Source organism: Leptidea sinapis, chromosome 22, assembly GCF_905404315.1.
Source record: "Leptidea sinapis chromosome 22, ilLepSina1.1, whole genome shotgun sequence".
Taxonomy (NCBI): domain Eukaryota; kingdom Metazoa; phylum Arthropoda; class Insecta; order Lepidoptera; family Pieridae; genus Leptidea; species Leptidea sinapis.
Genome location: NC_066286.1, coordinates 3,423,561 through 3,443,420, shown reverse-complemented (window position 1 = coordinate 3,443,420; position 19,860 = coordinate 3,423,561). Strand labels below are relative to the sequence as shown.

General features: G+C 33.6%; 1 protein-coding gene across 1 annotated transcript in view; it reads right to left on the bottom strand.

The window, feature by feature from the left end:
• The window catches only part of LOC126970960 (uncharacterized), a 61,238-nt gene extending 41,937 nt beyond the window's left edge, over window positions 1-19,301 (bottom strand). The window contains exons 1-2 of the mRNA XM_050817104.1: window positions 19,147-19,301; window positions 5,815-5,990 (exon numbers count right to left, since the gene is read on the bottom strand). The gene's annotated coding sequence lies outside the window, so the exon portion shown is untranslated. The remainder of the gene's footprint in view (window positions 1-5,814; window positions 5,991-19,146) is intronic.
• Window positions 19,302-19,860: the final 559 nt, after the last annotated feature.

Sequence of the window (19,860 nt, the reverse complement as noted above, 5' to 3'; positions counted from 1 at the left end):
TTACACAAACGTAGACAAACATTGTATAACTTATATGAAGAGAGGCGATTTAATACAAGTGCAAAATTTAAAAAATTATGTAACGTTATATTGTAAAGAATTCAAGAACGATTGTAAATTAGCTAAGTCTCACAACATAAGTTTAAAGATTAAAAATAGCAATGACAAAATAAAAACAACTTGGAAAATTATAAATGAGGAGATCGGTAAAACTAATAAAAGAAATAATGAATTCAAATTAAAGATTGGTAAGAGAAACATAAAAACAGATTCTGAAATTGCAGATACATTTGAAAAGTTTTTTACTGATATACCGGTCTCTACGACAAAATATCTAAATTCCTCACCTATATCTGCAATGAAACTGCTACAGAAAAACGTATCTTTATGTGATACAAACTTTAAATTTAAGCATGTTGATCGCATAGAGCATTATTAAAACGTTTAGACTACTTAGCGTTAAGAAAACTAAAGATCTCTGGGGAATCTCTGTTAACGTAGTGAAATCTGTAATAGAAATTGTAGCCAAAGACTTAGATTTTATTTTCAATAAGTGTGTAGATTGCGGTATATTTCCAAACCAAATGAAACAGAGCAAGATCACTCCTCTATTTAAGTCGGGAGATAAAGCTGACCCCACCAATTTTAGACCCATATCAGTACTACCAACCTTTAGCAAGATTTTCGAAAAAATTATGTTAACGCAATTAATTAACCATTTTTACAATAATAAATTCATGCATAATAAACAATATGGTTTTACTCAAGGTCTTTCAACCACAGATGCTAGTATCGAGTTAATAAGAAATATTTTGGATGCTTGGGAGTATTCATGTGATGCGTTAGGAGTGTTTTGTGATTTATCCAAGGCATTCCACTGCGTTCATCATGAAACCTTACTTCAAAAATTTCACCAGTATGGTGTTAGGGATGTTTCACTGAATTTAATAAAATCATACTTGTGTAATAGGATTCAAAGAGTAGACGTTAATGGAAAAAGATCAACTGGCTCTATCATATCGATGGGTGTACCGCAGGGCTCAATCTTGGGTCCTTTTTTGTTCCTGGTTTACGTCAATGATTTACCATACCTTATTCAAAATAAACATTTTACTCCTTGCTGACAATACATCTTTGTTATTTAAAATAAAACGCCAGCAAAAAACTTTCTGTCAGGTTGACGACGACATTGCTGAAGTAGTAAATTGGTTTAATGTTAATAACTTACTTTAATTACTTACTTGAATTATATTGTGGGGTAGGGCTGCAGATATTGAAAACATATTTGTACTGCAGAAGAGAGCAATTCGAGCAGTCTATACAATGCGTTCAAGGGATTCATTTAGAGAAAAGTTTAGTGAAATAAATATTATGACAGTACACTGCCAGTACATATACGAGAACCTCCATACGCCCATAAAAATATTAGCCAATTTAAAAAGAATCGTGATGTACACAGTGACAATACTCGAAACAAACATAAACTCGCAATTCCATCTACTAGGCTCCGTAAAATTGCGAAATCTTTTAAAGTGGATTGTGTTGTATTTTAATTATAAAAACACCTACCTATTAAAAAATTTAAATGTATCGTAAAAAATAAATTAACATCTAAGGCCTAGTATAGCGTGAAAGATTATTTGAATGATAAAGATAGTTGGAATTAATGTTCTAAATTTTGTTAATGAATATTGTTATACTCATTTGAATGCTATTGTAACTTTTGTACTTCATCCTGACTTGTACTAAATAACTTATAAAGTTTTACAGTGAATAAAGATTTTTTTGACTTTGACTTTGACTTAAAGGGAAAAGCCGGAACTCACGTCTTATGCAAGATCCAGGTTCTTCTATTATCATCTGAGTGTGCTGGCAAGCCACATTATATATTCGCGGGACGATTAACGACGAAATCACTACAATCTCACGGCGGCAAATCAACAGGAATATAAGGATTTATAATTAAATGTTGCGGTACTCACCCTTCACTAACTTGACAGAAAATGTGTTGTGCGACATTGGACCAAAGATGTCTTCGCGGCTTATTCTTAAGTTTTATCGGCTAAGTTGCTAGGATAAAGGTGTTAGGGGTAAAGGTCGTGTCTTATTTGGGCCACCTGCGCTACCAGACACCAAAGAAACGGTGGCAGTCCATCGCGGTACATTTAGTATTTTCTGCGTGATTGCGACTCAACGAAAAGTAATTTTCATTTTATACATAGCTAGCTGTTACCTGTGACTTCGTCTGCATATCCAATATTCCAATACTGTCAAATATATATAGGTATACAAAACAAACATAATATATCTCTCATCGTTGAGGCATCGTTCGTAAGAAACGTTTTCGATCAACCGTTTTTTTTCTGACCTACTTTGCAAATCCGACTATCACGAAAAAGTCTTTTCATTTTTCAGGTTTATATATAGCCTATTATATTTATAAGTAATGTGGCTTTCCATTGATAATTCAAGAGAGAATTTTCATAATTGGTTCAGTAGATCCAGAGATTATTCTCTACAACCTCACAAACTTTACCCCTGCATAATATTGCGAAAAAGTATGCTAAATATTTTTACAGCTGAAATATTTCTGGAAAATAAACACAAAATTATGCAACACGTCATAGCGTTGACAACATTTTAAAGCCTTTGCGTCAAAATGTTAGAATATAAAATGTCTTCATTTGTATTCATAACAAGGTCGTCTCATAAATATAACTTTACATTCTGGACTCTTGAAAAAATTTAAAGACATCAACGACTAAAAGTTTCAATTTATATTTTTTTTGCTTTTTTGGATTTGTTCGTCCGTCCATCTGTCAATAGGTTTCCCTTAGGGTTCCGTTCCTGTACAAAAAGCAACGGCACCCTTTTACCACATTACAGTAATAGAACAGTACTTTAACTTCACATTGCAGCGACCGAATCGACGCACGCACACACACACACACACGATTTACAAGGCCGCTAAGCAATCTTGGGAAGACAAAACTATTGAGGGTCACGCCGTACGCCACTGAGACTGGTCGCTGGAAGAAATCACTGAATTGTGCTACAAAAACTGTAAACAAATTGTAGCTTTATGTAAATTTGGTTCATTACTTCAATTTTACAAACATAAAGTTAATATTATGTAGGTACAGTTCTAATATTTAAATTAATATCAGATATGAACAGCATTAACCATTATAAATTGAAGTTAGTGAAGTTAGTGTTTTATAATTGTGTACAAATTAAAGTTAGGTACAGTGAATACTATTGTTACTTGGTTTTTTAGTTTGTAGTTTGACTTAAAAGTATGTAAGTATTTTATTTTTAATTCTTGAGCCAAGAGTATCCTTGAATGGAACATTTGAGTATTCTCTAACAAGCATGTTAGAGAATACTCAAATGTTCCATTTGAAAATTGGAGAGTACAGTCCTCAAATTAATTTTATAAGTGGTTTGCTGAACATTTTCACACTGAAAGACAGTAGAGCAAAAGGACAGACAGACATTTTAAATGACACTATGTTGTGGTAAAGATTTCCAGATTGAGTTTGTCTTACAATGACGTTTTATATACACATATATTATATGGACATATCATTCAAAGTCTGACAGCGGAACGGAAAAAGTGTGCTTAAATAAGTAAGCACACGTTTCTACTTAGTCGTGTGTCACTTGTCATTGTCCGAATCAAACCTAAACTCAATGTTTTACATAGCTGCTTATTAACCAAGAATATTTTAAACAACTGGAATAAACACGGCAATGTATAGAAATAGTAGTTGTATCTTATTATGGTGTAATTTGTGGCATGTTCCATATTTCTGCTTTGTTCTTATATAAGTGATTTGTCTATATTATATTGTATAATTATATATACTATATTATATTGTATGTACGTTATTGTTGTCATAAATGAAAAATCAAAAAAGAAATATAGACCGATGTCTGTTAGATAATACCATAACTATTAACTCATATTTCAGTGGCAAAACCATAAGTTTTATGTGTGATGTTGATAATAACTGCACATATATTTTGTGCAATCTTATACGTTCAAGAAATTTCCACGTTACTGTAAACTAAACAACCTTGTCTACCGATGCGTTATCTTTACACTTAAGGGCAGTGCGGCCTCAAACATAAGAGCCACCCTGAACATTAATAGCCTGTTATTTACGCTACCACAATCTCTTTACGTTCGTTTCTCACTAGATTTTTCTTAGATGTTTCTAGAATATTAACGTTAGTATCTTTAGCTATTTATTTTTCTATATGGCTAGCGAGTACAACAGGTATAATATGGGCAACAGAACATGAGTGTTGGAAGCATATAATTTTTTATTTCAATTCGTATCATCTTGGATCATATATTCATCTAGATAGGATGTGATAGATGAAAACATCGACAGTCAACCTCTGAAAGTAATAAACCGGGCCTGTTTTCATCGGTTGTCTAGCAGCATGAGGCTCTACCGAGATGTAAAATTATCATAATTAATTTTTTATGCAGGATTTTTTATGAAGATACAAAATAGAAATAAAATGAAATTGAAACATGGAAGGTGTTTAAAATATGTCCGCGTCAGTTGGTATTTATTGAAATCTATCGAATAAAATGTATATTCTCATTTTTTTTTATGATAGAGGAGGACAAACGATCGTACAGGTCACCTGGTGTTTAGTGATCACCTCCGCCCACATTCCCTTGCAACACAAAAGGAATCACAGGAGCGTTGCCGGCCCTTAAGGTTTACGCGCTTTTTTTGAAGGTACCCATGTCGTATCGTCCCAGAAACACCGCACAAGGAAGCTCATTCCACAGCTTTGTTGTAAGTGGAAGAAAGCTCCTTGAAGACCCCACTTTGAAGGACCGCTACACATCTAGATGGTGGGGACGATATCCTAATTTATTGCATGTCGATTATTGGGTTTTTCAAGAATCATCTGTAAAGTTTTGGACAGATAGCTGAGCGTCCTGCTCGACTTGTCCCTTGTTGTTCAAAAAAAAAGTACAACTCTACAAAAAGCTGATATTTATTAGTCTGCTTTCGACCAGCGAAACTGTATTGGCAAGCTTGCCAAACTCACGAAATTTGTAACAATACTTAATATGCTGAAAAGAAATTGTTGCAAATGCTTGGATCGCTGCTTGGACATTTGGGAATAAAGTTTAAAATATTGTAAGAAACAAATTTCGGCGGTTTGGTAATGACGTCGGCCGCTGGCGGGTTTGGCTTCAGGCCCAAATATCTGTGACCCAATTGGTACAAGTTATAACATTCGTAGTACAAGCTCTGCCTGTAACTTCGTCTGTACAAAGTAAGAAAATAAAGAAAGAAACATGTTTATTCGGAACGTGTAGTAAGTACAGATCATTGTTTACTGACGAAACGAGCAGGACGTTCAGCTGATAGTAATTGATACGCCTTGCCCATTACAATGCAGTGACGCTCAGGATTATTGATGATATGTTAACTGATATAATTTAATTTCTTTAGTACATACAATATGACCGCAACTGAGACATAAATAATACTAATAAAGTAATGTCTGTTCGTGGAAGCAGGCTACAGGGACGTTAGATGACTTTTAGTAGTTAAATTGTTTTACTACAAAATATTTGAAGCGAGTCACATACACACGACCATCTTCTGAAAAAAAATGTTCTGGAATGGCAACCAAAAAGTTAGCGAAACTTTTGACATGATGTCTTATATATCGATAAACGACGACTGCACCGAGCGGGCAAGAGAGAGCGCGCAAAAAGCGATAGAGAGGCACGATCAAAAAAAAAATATAGATAAAAATATTTCTGTGGGTTACCTTTATCATATCCTGACGACGTGGTGATGCTATGTCAAACTGATCATAGCATTGATGAAAGTTGATCTCGTCCCTGTCACATGTTCTCGGAACACAGATCACTTGTAGCACTCGCTTACATTACACTTTCACTTCGTAGAATTGGTAGGAAATTTGCAGAACCAATCACCGCGTACCTGTAAATATATTTGTGTATAAAATATATGTGTATGTTTCAATTTTAATTGAAAAAAATATTAATAAGCGAATTGCAAAGAGTTCACGTTAGGGCAAGTGATATGCCCTGCCAATTACAATGTAGTGCCTCAATATTCTGAGCGGTGTCTCAATAGCCTCGGAAATTTGAGACGTCACTGTATAAAAAAATAAAATTAAAGCTAATAAACAAATACTTCAATACATTAAAGGAATTCTATAGCCATCAATTATTGACAAACTGTAAACTATAATGCTTAAAAATGGTCTGAAGCAAAACTTTGCCTACGCGTACTGCAGAGTTTTCGTTCAGTCGTGTTCCATATTCAAATATTTTTATTCAAACTAGGATTCAAAATCACTTATTGACCGTCAAAAACTACTACCCATTCAAAATAGACTGCCTCAGACCTGAGAAGAACGGGCGCAAGAAACTCAGTGGGCTTTTTTTTATAAAAATAAGGATTACAATGTAATATTGTACAATAAACATTTATGATTAAAGAGCCTGAGTCATTCTAAGCAGCTTCAGCAGACGTCAAGACATCTGTGGTATCATTAAGAGAATCATTTATGTTATAATAACCTTTCCCACACAATAGATTTTTAACAATTCTATTAAATTTTGTAACACATTTTCTGCGATTATATTGTTAAAAGGCATAAAAGGCATTTATCTTCTCAAAATTGATTCCTTTAGAATTCTTTTTGATGTCATTTCTTATACTACTAGATACTACTACCGCTTCGGAAACAAATGGCGCTCTGAGAGAGAAGAAGCGGCGCAAGAAACTCTCCCAGCATTCTTTTTTTTGCGCTCTTTTCAATAAAAATATACAATATTGTACAGTCGCTATAAAATAATCACAATCTAGTCCCAGGCTGTCCGATCATTTAGATATTCAGCAGTGGAGTAATAGGATTTACGACAGAGCCATTTTTTTATAAATCATTTAAATTTATTTATAGATAATGCCTGAACAGTGGCTGGGACTTTATTGTAGAAGTGTATACATTTACCCTTAAAGCTATTAAAGTTAAAGTTAAAGTATATACATCGCCCAATGAAAGATTTACAGTTTATGTTTGTTCCTCGTGTTAACATTACGATTGTCACAGTTTCAAGGAATTTTCCTTAATGAAGAAAATTCCTTAATGTGCTTATGAAGATACAGAACATCATCAATAATATATTGAGATGCAACAGTTGAAGTGTTTACATCATTAAATTTTTCTTTTAATGATTCTTTAGGACCTAGGTTATAAATAGCGCAAATAGCCCTCTTATGTCGCACAAAGATGGTATTAATATCGGCTGCACTGCCTCTTAACAATATACCAGATATAATACTACGAAAATAACTTAAGTAAACTAGTCACACCGTATCTATGTCAGTTAAGTGTATATTTTTTTTAACCTAATATATATGTAGCTACAGTACTAAGCCTATTCGCCAATCCTTCAATATGGGGGTTTCGACCGCGCTTTGAATACAAAGCCACGCAATGACCAAGTTTTCAATAAAAAACTATCCAAATACCAGCATATCCTAATTTAAAATGGATGAAGTGTCGTATTTCAAGTAAGTGTCCCCATAAATTAACAAAACTGTGTAACTAACTTGATGTTTTTAATCATTTTGCAAATTAATTACATTACAATTGCGAAAACAAAATGTTCTTGCGTTGTGTTCGCGTCCGTCGTGTGACGTAGTGTTACCAGTTTTAATGAGTGCATACAAGACTTTGAACATTACTGCCACGTAATAAGATGTTTTAGTGGTAATTTGAATTATAGTTTTAATGGTGCCTGTATATATAGCACCGCTCTATATATTGCCTGTATATACATATAGTTCGTCAAAAAATGCCCTTATGTGGCAACTGGGAGTGTAATTCTTTGTAGTACGTCAATGACGTAAATACTAATATTTAAATGTGATTTCTTGTGAGTGGTATATAATGGATTTATACGCTTTATATTATGTCATGTTAATGACATTAAACAAATGACAAAATATATTTAATTAAATATTGATAATCAAATATGAATTTGTAATATTTATTCGCGAATTGTGTATATATGTAACCACAATACATATAAATAAATATATTTCATTTCATTTCAGAGATAAGATTTAAAAGCGCTTAGTTTAATTAAATAAAGTTTATTTATCTTTGAGTTTGTCGTATATTCGTATTTCGGCCAATATTTTACCATCTATCCTGACACATGTCCTAGGAAAATAAAAATGCTTTATGTATAAATTATATAATAATAATAAAATTAATTGCAAAAAGGATAGTATACAATGGTGTTAAAATATTATAATAATGAGCTTATATGTTTTGCTAGCACTATTCCTAGCATGCAAATATTTAACTTAATACAATTATTAATATAAGAATTTCTTATCCATGAATTCCTTTACACTATGAAAATTATAAGCATTTAGCCAACTATAAAGCTTATTCTTAAATAAACTAGATTTAAAAATTTTAATGCTACTCGGTACTTTATTATAAACACGAACATAATTACATACACAACTTTTGTTATATTTAGTAATTTTTGGAACATTATGTAGAACGAGTCCTTGTGGATCACGTCGGTTCGGCGGATTTAGATCATTAGCTGATTTAAACAATTCTTTATTTTTTTTACAAACATGCATGTCTATTACAAATATTTGTAACTTTTGTTTAAATATAAAGTTAATTTTGTAAATAACTTAGTTTTAAGACATCTAATTTTATATTTCTTTCTTCTTTATGTTTGTACATATTACTTTAATTAATGTTAAACTTTGTTATTCATCATGTAAGATACTAGTAACTATAAAATTAACCTGTGGATAACGGTGTGGGTTCTCACTAACATTAATTTAATATCTACTTTACTTTGAAATTGTAAAATATATTGTGTGAACTGTTTGTTGTCCCTAAGAAATAAAATAAAAATATAAAGCGACGGCAAAAGTAACAATCCTAGTGTTTTTGATATGTGTTGACACGATTGCTCAGGATGCATACCGTACATTGCCCTAATACACTTTTTGAGCAATAAATGCTCTGTTTATATCTGTTCTGTGTCCCCAGTAGCACAGTAGCGATTGTACATGTGTGTGATAAGTCATTATAGCAGTTTTTAACTTGTTACGTTTTTGACTTGTTAAAAAGTTGAGCTCTGACTAAGAGTTGATATTTGATAGTTATCCCTTAGTTGACTCGAGCCGAATTTACCTGAACGCTCTTTACAGAGCCAAGCGTTAAGCTCAGCCTGACTCACAACTCATTAAATAAAGTGAACACCGCAACTAACTTATTTAGTCGTTCAATTAAAAGCCTTGCCCATTGCTAAACGGTTGTACTTATTTCGCAGCCATCTGCTTGAATCAGCCGTTCAATTTAATGGCTAGATAGCCATTTAATTAAATTCTGGAATTCAATTTATATTTTATGTCCTTTTGGGTTGACTGAATTAAGAAATATACATATACATAAACTCAGGTTAACGGACCAAATATTGCGATTTCATCAATATTCAGTTCAATCAATGGCTAAACGGCCTTAAGGGAAAACTTTGGCATCAATGTTTCCTTAAAAAAAAAATTCTTATTTTAGTAACCATGAACCTATAGTTTCTATTTTAGATTGTAATAATTTAGATGATAATGATACAAGAGTTTTCAAAATTGTTAACGATGATTCATAAAAGAAAATTAAATGTATTATAAAAGTTTCTAATAATTAATAAGATAGAATTCATACATAAAATGCAATTCATAACCCAATAACCCCAGCACCCATCTCACTCCTTTCGGAACACCCGGAGTGCAGCCCGTAATTTTTTTAAATTTATTTAATTACAATACATTATTTAGTATCGTACAATAAAATATATAATTAAAATAGCCTGAGGGCGTTCACTCTGTTCCTAGTCTGTGGTAATATTAAGAAGATCATTTATGTTACAGAAATTATTTATTTGTGTTATATTATAGATATTTTTATTATATAAATTACTAATTTGAGAAAATTATCAATTATTATTGATACAATCCTTGATCAGTGTGCAAAGTTTTAAATTAATCCGAGGTTTTGAAGGAGTCAAAAATAATGTTCATAGATTCCGGTACATACAGACAGACTTTCATAATTTAATAACAATTATCAATACAAATGATTTAAGTTTTCTTTAGTGTTAATTCCGCCAATATTTGTTTTTTAAACAAGTCGACACGTGTACGAGACATGTCTCGTGCCAGATTTTGGCGAGACAACACGTCTTGAGGATGCCTCGTGTAGAGGCGAAACACGTGTCGAATTGTTTTAAAAACAAATATTGGCGGAATTAAAACTAAAGAAAACTTAAATCATTTGTATAATTATGGATTTTCGCAAAGTAACGCCTAATTCAATAAATTTTCTAACAATTATCAATACTTATATTCTTCTTCGTCGGATTACTCTTGACAGAGCAGTCGTGGTCACGTCGAACGACGAACGATTCTACGCCAGTTATCCCTGGTTGTTGGTTCTCTGGCACATGTGTTGAGGGGAGTATTGGTTAGGGCTTTGATCTGGTCTGTCCAGCGCATAGGGGAGCGTCCTCTTGACCTACTGCCGTTGACCCTTCCCTGAACAACAAGTCTCTCTATGGCATGCTCTCCACGTCGCGTGATATGTCCGAAGTATCTGAGGATACGGGCTCTGACTATAGATGAAAGCCTTTCTTTCACCTTGAGCTCTTCAAGTATCGAGACGTTTGTGCGGCGTTGTGTCCAAGATACTCGTAGCATTCGTCCCCAATACTTATATATAAGTATGTATAATCAGAAATAGTGTACAGCCATATTTGCTTAGCCAGGCATGTGTATATATTATATTGTAACATATAAGTAATAGCCGATAATCGAATACATTTAACAGGCTTCAGCTCCAGCTTACCGAGATAACATCCAGTGTTGTGGACTCTTTAATCCGACTCAAATGTACATATTGCAATATCTTTTATATCTTTTGTCAGGAAATACAATACCCACTGAAATTACTTTAATTGCACTTAACAGTAATTGCATTAAATCTATTCTTTATAAAACCAATCCTTACTTCATAAAATACATATTTTAACTTTGTTGTTAACATACTGTTTAAATACACTTGTATTTAAGAGAACCTTTCAGTTCGAGTGCTTGATAAGAACTGTCTAAAAACTGCAGCTGTACGTCTAACGTCGACACGCAAACGTATATGGCCGGAAATTACCGAAGACACTTATGTCTTATACCTAGGCCATATGCCTAGTAGCTTTAAGGGTAAATTTATACACTTTTATAATGAAGTCCCTGCCACTGTTTAGGCATTATCTATAAATACATTTAAATAATAATCGTAAATCCTATTACTCCACAGCTGAATATCTAAACGGACAGCCTGGGACTAGATTATGATTATTTTATAGCAATAGCAATGACAGTACAATATTGTATATATTTTATTAAAAAGAGCGCAAAACAAGAATGCTGGGAGAGTTTCTTGCGCCGCTTCGTCTCTCTCAGACCAAGCTATTTGTTTCCGAAGCGGTAGTAGTATCTAGTATTTTAGAAATTACATCAAAAATAATTCTAAAGGAATTAATTTTGAGAAAATAAATACCTTTTTATGCCTTTTATCAAATCTTTTCTTTCATTCGTTGCTCATGCAAGTCAAATGAGATACTCTTATTTTTTATCTATAAAAATATATATATTATAATGACTATCATGAAATATTAATTTTTATTAATATAAGAACTATTTGAAATGCATAACACTTTTGTTATAAAATAGTACAAAGAAGGAACCAGGAACGATTACCACCAAAGCCCATTGTTATTGCAACTTATAAAAGTAAACAGGACTTTATTTACGACACATTTGTAATTAATTCTCTCAATTTTCCATTCTAAATCTTTACCAAGTTTCGTTCACGACTTTGATCAAAAACTACTACTTAAATTAGTTTAAAACTTTCAGAATTCTTAAGATAGAATGCTATTTCGTTTTAACGCTGAATTTTGTGAGAGATTTCCTACAATATAAAGACACTGGAAATAACTCTTTCATGTATAATATATTAACACATATTTTTTAAAGAAAACAAAGCGTGCAATACAAGAGGAATCATAACAGCGTTGTCGGCTATTAATCAGTTTAATTATTTAAAAAATTATAATGTTCGTTTGTTCATAATCGCAAAACTCCCAAAGTTCTTTGTCGATTGATTTTAACACATCATTGTATCCCTAAGGAATCTCTGAAGAAGCATGATTTTATAAATCTATAAACAGACAAGTCATAGAGAAGCGTGGCCGTTTTAACCTAGTAGTATTATATTGAAACGATGTGGGAGTGGCTTAACCATGTGGTAATCCCTTTCACTACAATACAGAGTAATAGAGACAGAATGTGCGCGAAACCGTTCAATTAAATCAATGAACGTAAGTGTCATACAATTTTTTTTTACATTTGTGATAATATTAATAAATAAAGTGATTAGAATACATTTTATTTGAATGAAATACAGTATATTGGTCGTCATTTTCGTTTTGGTTTATATAGGAATACCTCCCCTTTGATGTTGGTTTTTCTTTGTTAAATAGTGGGTTTAAATTATGCTCCAAAAACAAAGAGAATTGAATAATCTGTCACTTGCAAGTTAGGGTCTTGTAGCGTAGCGTGGGTGCCGCGTCAAGATCGTTAGATAGCTTTTGTGAGGCGATTCAAGATAAAAATATAATTTAAGGTATTTTCCGTGAAACAATATTAATTAATTAAAATATTACATAATTAATACGTCTAGGTGAGCCTCTTGCTAAGCGGCATCGCAGAATAGCTATGTCATACACTCGCGATACGTCAGTCACTTTGTTTAAGTGTGCATCCGTTGCGAAAATAGAGGTTAAACGTTTGCCGCTATTTTTTAGACGTGTTCACAGCTCTCACTGTCTAATTCAAATTGAAATATTTTTATTCAAAATAAAATATAATATCACTTATTGAAAGTCAAAAACTACAACCCATTCGAAAAACTATGCCTCAGACCTGCGAAGAAGCTTTTTTTTTTCATAAAATTATGGTTACAATATAATATTATACAATAAAATTTATTATTTCATAGCCTAAGGGCGGTCACACCATTCCCAATTTGTGGTATCATTAAGAAAGTCATTTATGTTATAGTAACTTAAAGGTTACCAATTTTGAACTCAAAGGTTATGTTAACCACACAAACGTTTTTAAACAATCCTTTTGAATTTCGTAAAAAATATTTTTTAACATTTTCTGGGATCTTGTTGTAAATGCATAAACGCGGTGTGGATGCTTTTATAACACCACACAAAAGTTTTACTAACTCGACTTAGCCGAGTAGTAGGCATTATAAGTTTGTTTGTTTCTGGTGTTAACATTATTCATGTGTGTATTCTTCATAATGTTATTTACATACATAACATTATCAAGAATATATTGAGAGCCAAGATTTTTAGTTCTTTAAATTTGCTCTCAATGATTCTTTAGGACAAGATGTATAAATTTTCTAAGATTAAAACTTCTGATTTTTGATAAATTGATAAGAACATACTCATTACAACCACTGAATGGACACAAAATTGATTTCTTGGGTTCTGTCTGTCTGTATGTTCTAGAATAAGTGGTGGTGGTACATTTTGACGTTGAATAAGTATTTTTGTTTGGGTATAGGTGACCTACCATCAGAACAATAATTCGTCCTCATACGCCTAAAACAATCAAGCAGTTACTAAGTTCTGAGAAAGCCATTTAATGGATATATCCTACCCTAAGTGCGCGTTCCCACTTTGTCGTGACGACAGATAATCGTGTAGTTTTAAGTGTCGTGGCTTATATGTTTAAATGGAGGTGTTCACATATTGAACGACACGATTTACTGTCGTCTACAACATTTTTTGCAGTAACAACAGAGTGTCATGACGGTAGGAACGGCTAGCACGACAGTCGTAAAACGATAAAAAATCATAACGACTAAATCGTGACCGCAAATTTATCGTAGCCACGATAAAAATATCGTCTCATCGTTTACACGTGTTTTTTGATTTGTAGCTTGCTAATGATGTGTAAACGACAAAGCGACTGCCGTGAAACGATAAAATGTCATCGTGATCCAATTGGAACAGCTAGATACGATAGTCGCTAAAAAAATTGACAACAAACAATCGTATTAATGGGAACAGCTAGAGACGACAGTCGTCCAACAATAAATTAATCGTTACAAGAGTGGGAACGCGCCCTTACTGTATGGAAAAAACCCGATAACGCGGGCTCTTGGGACGGGGGGCGTTCATTAGTAAGTTTTAAACATAGTTTTGTATGTATCTACGATACCTTACCTATCCTCACCGGAATACGTAGTGTTGGTAGACCCCCACAAGATGGACCAACAATCTGGTCAAGATCGCCGGAATAGGTTTAGGACCTTACCTATCTATATTTTAGTTGGAATTAATGTTCTGAATTTGGTTAATGAATATTGTTATACTCATTTGAATGATATTGTAACTTTTGTACTTCATCCTGACTTGCACTAAATAACTTATAAAGTTTTACAGTGAATAAAAATTTTTTAACTTTGACTTTGACTTAAACTTTATCCAATTAGAAACTAAGCGTTTGAATCGTCACTACAAATATTACTTTTAAATTACTAAATTTACCATATGTTCGTAAAAAGTTGAGCTCGTGAGAACAACATACAAGAAACTCAATGGTCACTCTTTCCAATCAAATAGAGTATTTAACACGTTGGTGGACAGTACTGTGTCAGTGGTTGCTCCTACTGAGACACTACTTATTTTCATACATTGCCCACGGGCGTAGTGTTATAACACATATTTAAAAAATATAAAATGATATGACACAACGGCCATAGACGTACACGCTTTTATCCGTAGTGTTATATAATTTCATGATGTTCATTGAGTTGAGTCTAGTCAGAATATGAAGATATGTCACCAGCGACTTCTGCATTACTAGACGAAGAGCATGTTGACACGCCAGATAGTCTAGTCTAGCTCTAGTCTAGCGTATACATCTTGTATATGAGGCAAGAGATTCATTGTCTGAACTTGTGCATCCGGCACGGGATGTTTGATACTGATACTGATCGTCAGATACGTACTCTCCATCACCATGAAGACCCATTTGTCTTCACTCGATTCAAATAGGACTTGAAGTCGTTTATGTTATTTTTCATGCGAGTCTCGAGATATTTGCAATAAATTTAGTTACAAATTTAGTACAACAAAATCGAGTTCACAACAAACATTATCAACGTAAAATATACGTTGTTTAGATTTGCAACTAGACTTTAATTAGTATATGGTGTACATAAAACAATAAAACTTCATTGAAAATAAACAGTAGTAACTTTTTAGATAAAAACTAGTGGACCCAACAGACGTTGTCCTGTACACACGTGTTAAATTTGAAAAATCTGTCCAGCCGTTAGGAGGAGTTCACTAACATACACATGAGCAGGAGAATTATATTATATGGACGTAATTGAGAATCTAAACCAATCTCAAATTCACTGAAACAAACAAAAAGTCATCAAAATAGGTCCAGCCGTTTAGGAGGTAGTTTAATAGGGAATCTAAACCATTCTTGAATCCACCCGAAGACACACATCAATTTCAAATTCACTGGAACACACAAAAATCTCATCAAAATCGGTCCAGCCGTTCAGGAGGTAGTTCAATTGTAAATCTAAACCATTCTCGAATCCACCTGAAGACACACAGAAAGTTTCAATAAAATCGGTCCAGCCGTCTAGGAGGAGTTCAGTGACATACACACGCACACAAGAATTATATATATAAAGATTGCGCGCGAAATCGTATAGCGACATGTCGGAACACTACAGCGGCGCACTACTCTAGTCATCGTATGAAACTATGACGCGAATGAGCGTAGTGTGCGTAGGAAGAGGCCCATAAAAAACGTGAATGTGAGCGTGGAGGTGCTTTATTTGGCGATTTTTTGGAAGTTGCGTTGTGACAGTACTAAAGTCTTAATTATACCTGTGGTGACATTACAACAAGGCGTTCTTTATGATAGTATGGAAAATCAGTCGTCGTTTGGCGTACTGATTTTATGCAAGTAAAAACTCAGACGTCGACAGGCGTACTGCCGTATCACTTTTAGCCACATAGATGCCTGTGAGCGTTACTGTCCACCAATAGCTGCAATATACATAACAAATTAGTTTTTAATGTGCTGCATCTATAATATATGAGCCGTGTTTAAGTTATGTAAATTATTTCATAAAAATAATAAAGAATTATCTGTATAAATATAAATTATCGTATATTAGATGCATCAACCTTTAGAGCTTGAGTTCATTGCCTGTGTGACCATGTTGGTCGTAATTACTGTGACTGTTCTTCAGGGGCAGTAATGCCGTCACACCTTTTTCGCACTAGGCACTCTGATAGGGTTGGTATCGAATGACGTTTAGACATTGGAGTTTTTATGATCATATTGTCACTTCTTTGGACAGATAATGATGCCTTTCGATGCTCGTTTTAATAAGGCAATGACAAAACAAACACTGATCGAGATAAGTCCTTCAGATATTCACACCTTCGTCAGGAGCTGACGGTACTTATCGCAAGGATGAGTCATAAACAGGATGCTATGAGTCATAACGGGATGCATGGGTTTATAGAATTATAATTTATATGGCGCGTTACAAATAAAAATTAATAATTTTTTTGACAGAATTTTCCGACACCATGACAATTTTTCCAATTAAATCTTAATAAACATAGCACATTGAGGTCTTTAACCAATGTCAATTAAATATTATAGTAAATTAACAAAATACTTAAAAGCTGAAACCAATTTTAATAAATTCATAAGCTCTTTAAAAAGCTACTTTGAAAAAGCTAATCACTGTGAGAGTTTGCTAAACAGTAATTAAAAAGAAAGCTGACACATTAGAATAGTTTCAGTGCTAATAGTGTTTCCCATAGTAAAGGCCGGCAACGCTCCTGTGATTCCTCTGGTGTTACAAGATAGTGTGGGTGGCGGTGATCACTTAACACCAGGTGACCCATACGCCCGCTTGTCCTCCTCTTCCATAAAAAAATAATATTCTCAAAACAAACAGGTTACTTAAGAAAAGTTATATTTTCCCACCTTGGTAAACAAGAACAATATAATAAAACACAAATATCATCCATTTCACGATCCAGTGTATTTTTTTTAAAGAGCGCAAAAAAGTGAGTTCCTTGCGCCGCTTCTTCTCTCTCAGCCGTTTGTTTCTATATATATCAAAAAAAAATCTAAAGAAATCAATTGTGAAAGAAAAATGCCGTTTATGCTTTTTAATTTAATACGACTGGGTACTGTACTCCCTAGAAGAACTAAGGGTGCCGGACGGGGTTGTGGGAGGGGGTCTAATTTCAGCGAAGAACACGATTAAATCATAGGAGTTATACCACGTGGACCAGCACGTACATATATTATCAGAGAGGAGTGTAGTGAATACTTTGAGGATAAATGTTTTTAAATAGGTATCTCCCCTTTGGAACAACTAGCACTCCCAATCGAACATTAAAAGGTTTGACGACCTTTTATAGAAAATTACATTAACACATTCATTAAAATTAGCACCTTATTTCGTGGCAGTAATGTTCAATCTGTTGTATTGGTACGCTCATGTACATATCATGTACGAACATACACAATATATGTGCATACTTCTGTACAGATGTGTCGGATAAATGGCTTTTTCTCATCTCAAAATTATTCCCTGCGCGCCTAAAGAAGTATGCACATTAAAATATAGATTAAAAGTTAATTGTTTTTATCAACAAACTATTTGAATGGTCCTTCAAAGATATACTATACAAACAATGAAAGTTTGTACAGGTTTTATTGCAATTGCGAAACCACTCAGAACATTGGGTTCTATCAAGAATGCTAAGCTGACCTGATTGTATCTCATCAGATGTACACCACTTATATAATAAAAAAAATTACTTCCCCGTACTAACAATAGTGTTACTATGGACATGCACATAGTCACTTCGACTGCCACAATTCTATGAAAGTTTATCTAGCCGTTCTTCATGCTTCTATCCCTAGATTTATACCACCCACACGCAACGTACATATAAGAAAAAAATTATACACTTAACGGGCTTTGCTTTTATATAATTTGTATCGGCTTATCGAAATAAACTAGCTCGCATTTACAATATTAGATCTTCCTGTTCACCACCATTTAGTATTTCCGAACAAAAAGTCTTTTCCATTTCGAAATTCCCCATTTCTAGAAGATCACATTTAGTATGCAACAATCTCTCGTCTAATAAGCACAAGAAAAGTAAAAAACAAACAATAATAATAAACTGAAATCAATCGGCTTTTTATTTACATAACAACTGAGAATTATTAAGTCATACTCGCAGTTACTAGGAATTATAAAAATAACATAAGAACAACTTTATTTTATTGTACATTATGGTAACAACCTAGACGCAAAAATTAATACTTATTGAAAAATGTGTTAGTTTACATTATGTATTTACAAACAATAAATAGAAATACGAATCTTCTATTTCGTATTTGTGTATATTACCCGATCGAATTCAAAAACGAAATAGTCAATAACACTTAATGTGTAAAATATCTGCAAAACACCTTAAAGCTCTCATTTAGACAGTCAAAGACATATTATTACACAATATTTATCTATTCCTCGTATCGAAAACATCCCCGATGTATTTATAGTTAGGTACATGCGTCATAGAGTACCAATCCAAAGCTGAGTGATTGGTCGAGCAAGTCAAACACATTAGTCACCTGGCGCGACGTCATGCTCATTCATTGAAATGATTGCACGCACACAAACTCACGCTAAGTATATCACCACGCGTACCTACCCTATTGCCACTGAGTCCGTGGCCAAGTCCCATACCCAAAAATAACACGAATCGACCTCACTAACGTTCAAAGAACTAAACAACGACGCCGCCTCTCCACTCGCGCAACGCCGTCCACCATCTTAAATTCATTCACTAAAATCGCTTCGGAACAAAACCTATTTACTTACCATACTTTATCTCCCGCTAGAATATTTTAACGATATCTCCAACTGTATCGATGTATAGTTCGCTATTTACAATAACAACGTTAATTAGCGCACTGAGAACACTATTATTGGATAAACCGTTTGTACAAAAGACGCTACACGCGGCACGTCTCTTCGCTTCGATGGTCGGTGTTCAACTGAAGAATGGTGGCAGGACTGCGGACGGTTGACGGCCGCGCATGCGTTCTAACTACCCGCCAAAACACCTACGCGCATGTATGTGGGACTTCGGAAGCTTTGCCTTTGGAACTTTCATAATTTCACCATTATCTGTTAATAGCCGTGACCCGGTGTATCAGCCGATTAGAAATCTAGATTGAAGATTACCAACATACTGAAAGTGACCTATTTTGCTCTACTTTAAAAGGTACGAATAAAAATATGCGACCAAGTCTGCAGTATTACGTTTTCACATTTATTTTTTTAATATTCTTATGCTCTTCAATATACATTTTATTGTTATATTTATATATTGGCATATACTTTGATATTCTGTTTTTTTTTTTGATTTTTATGTGATTTACCTCTCACTTCTGGGATTAAATATAAACATTTTATTTATATACAAAAAAAGGGTGGATGGTGGATTCAGCGCTCTAACCACCAAGTCAATCGTCCGAATGATGCTTGATCCATAAATCTTGGTAATTTTATTCTCTTTGTGTCTCCACCAAC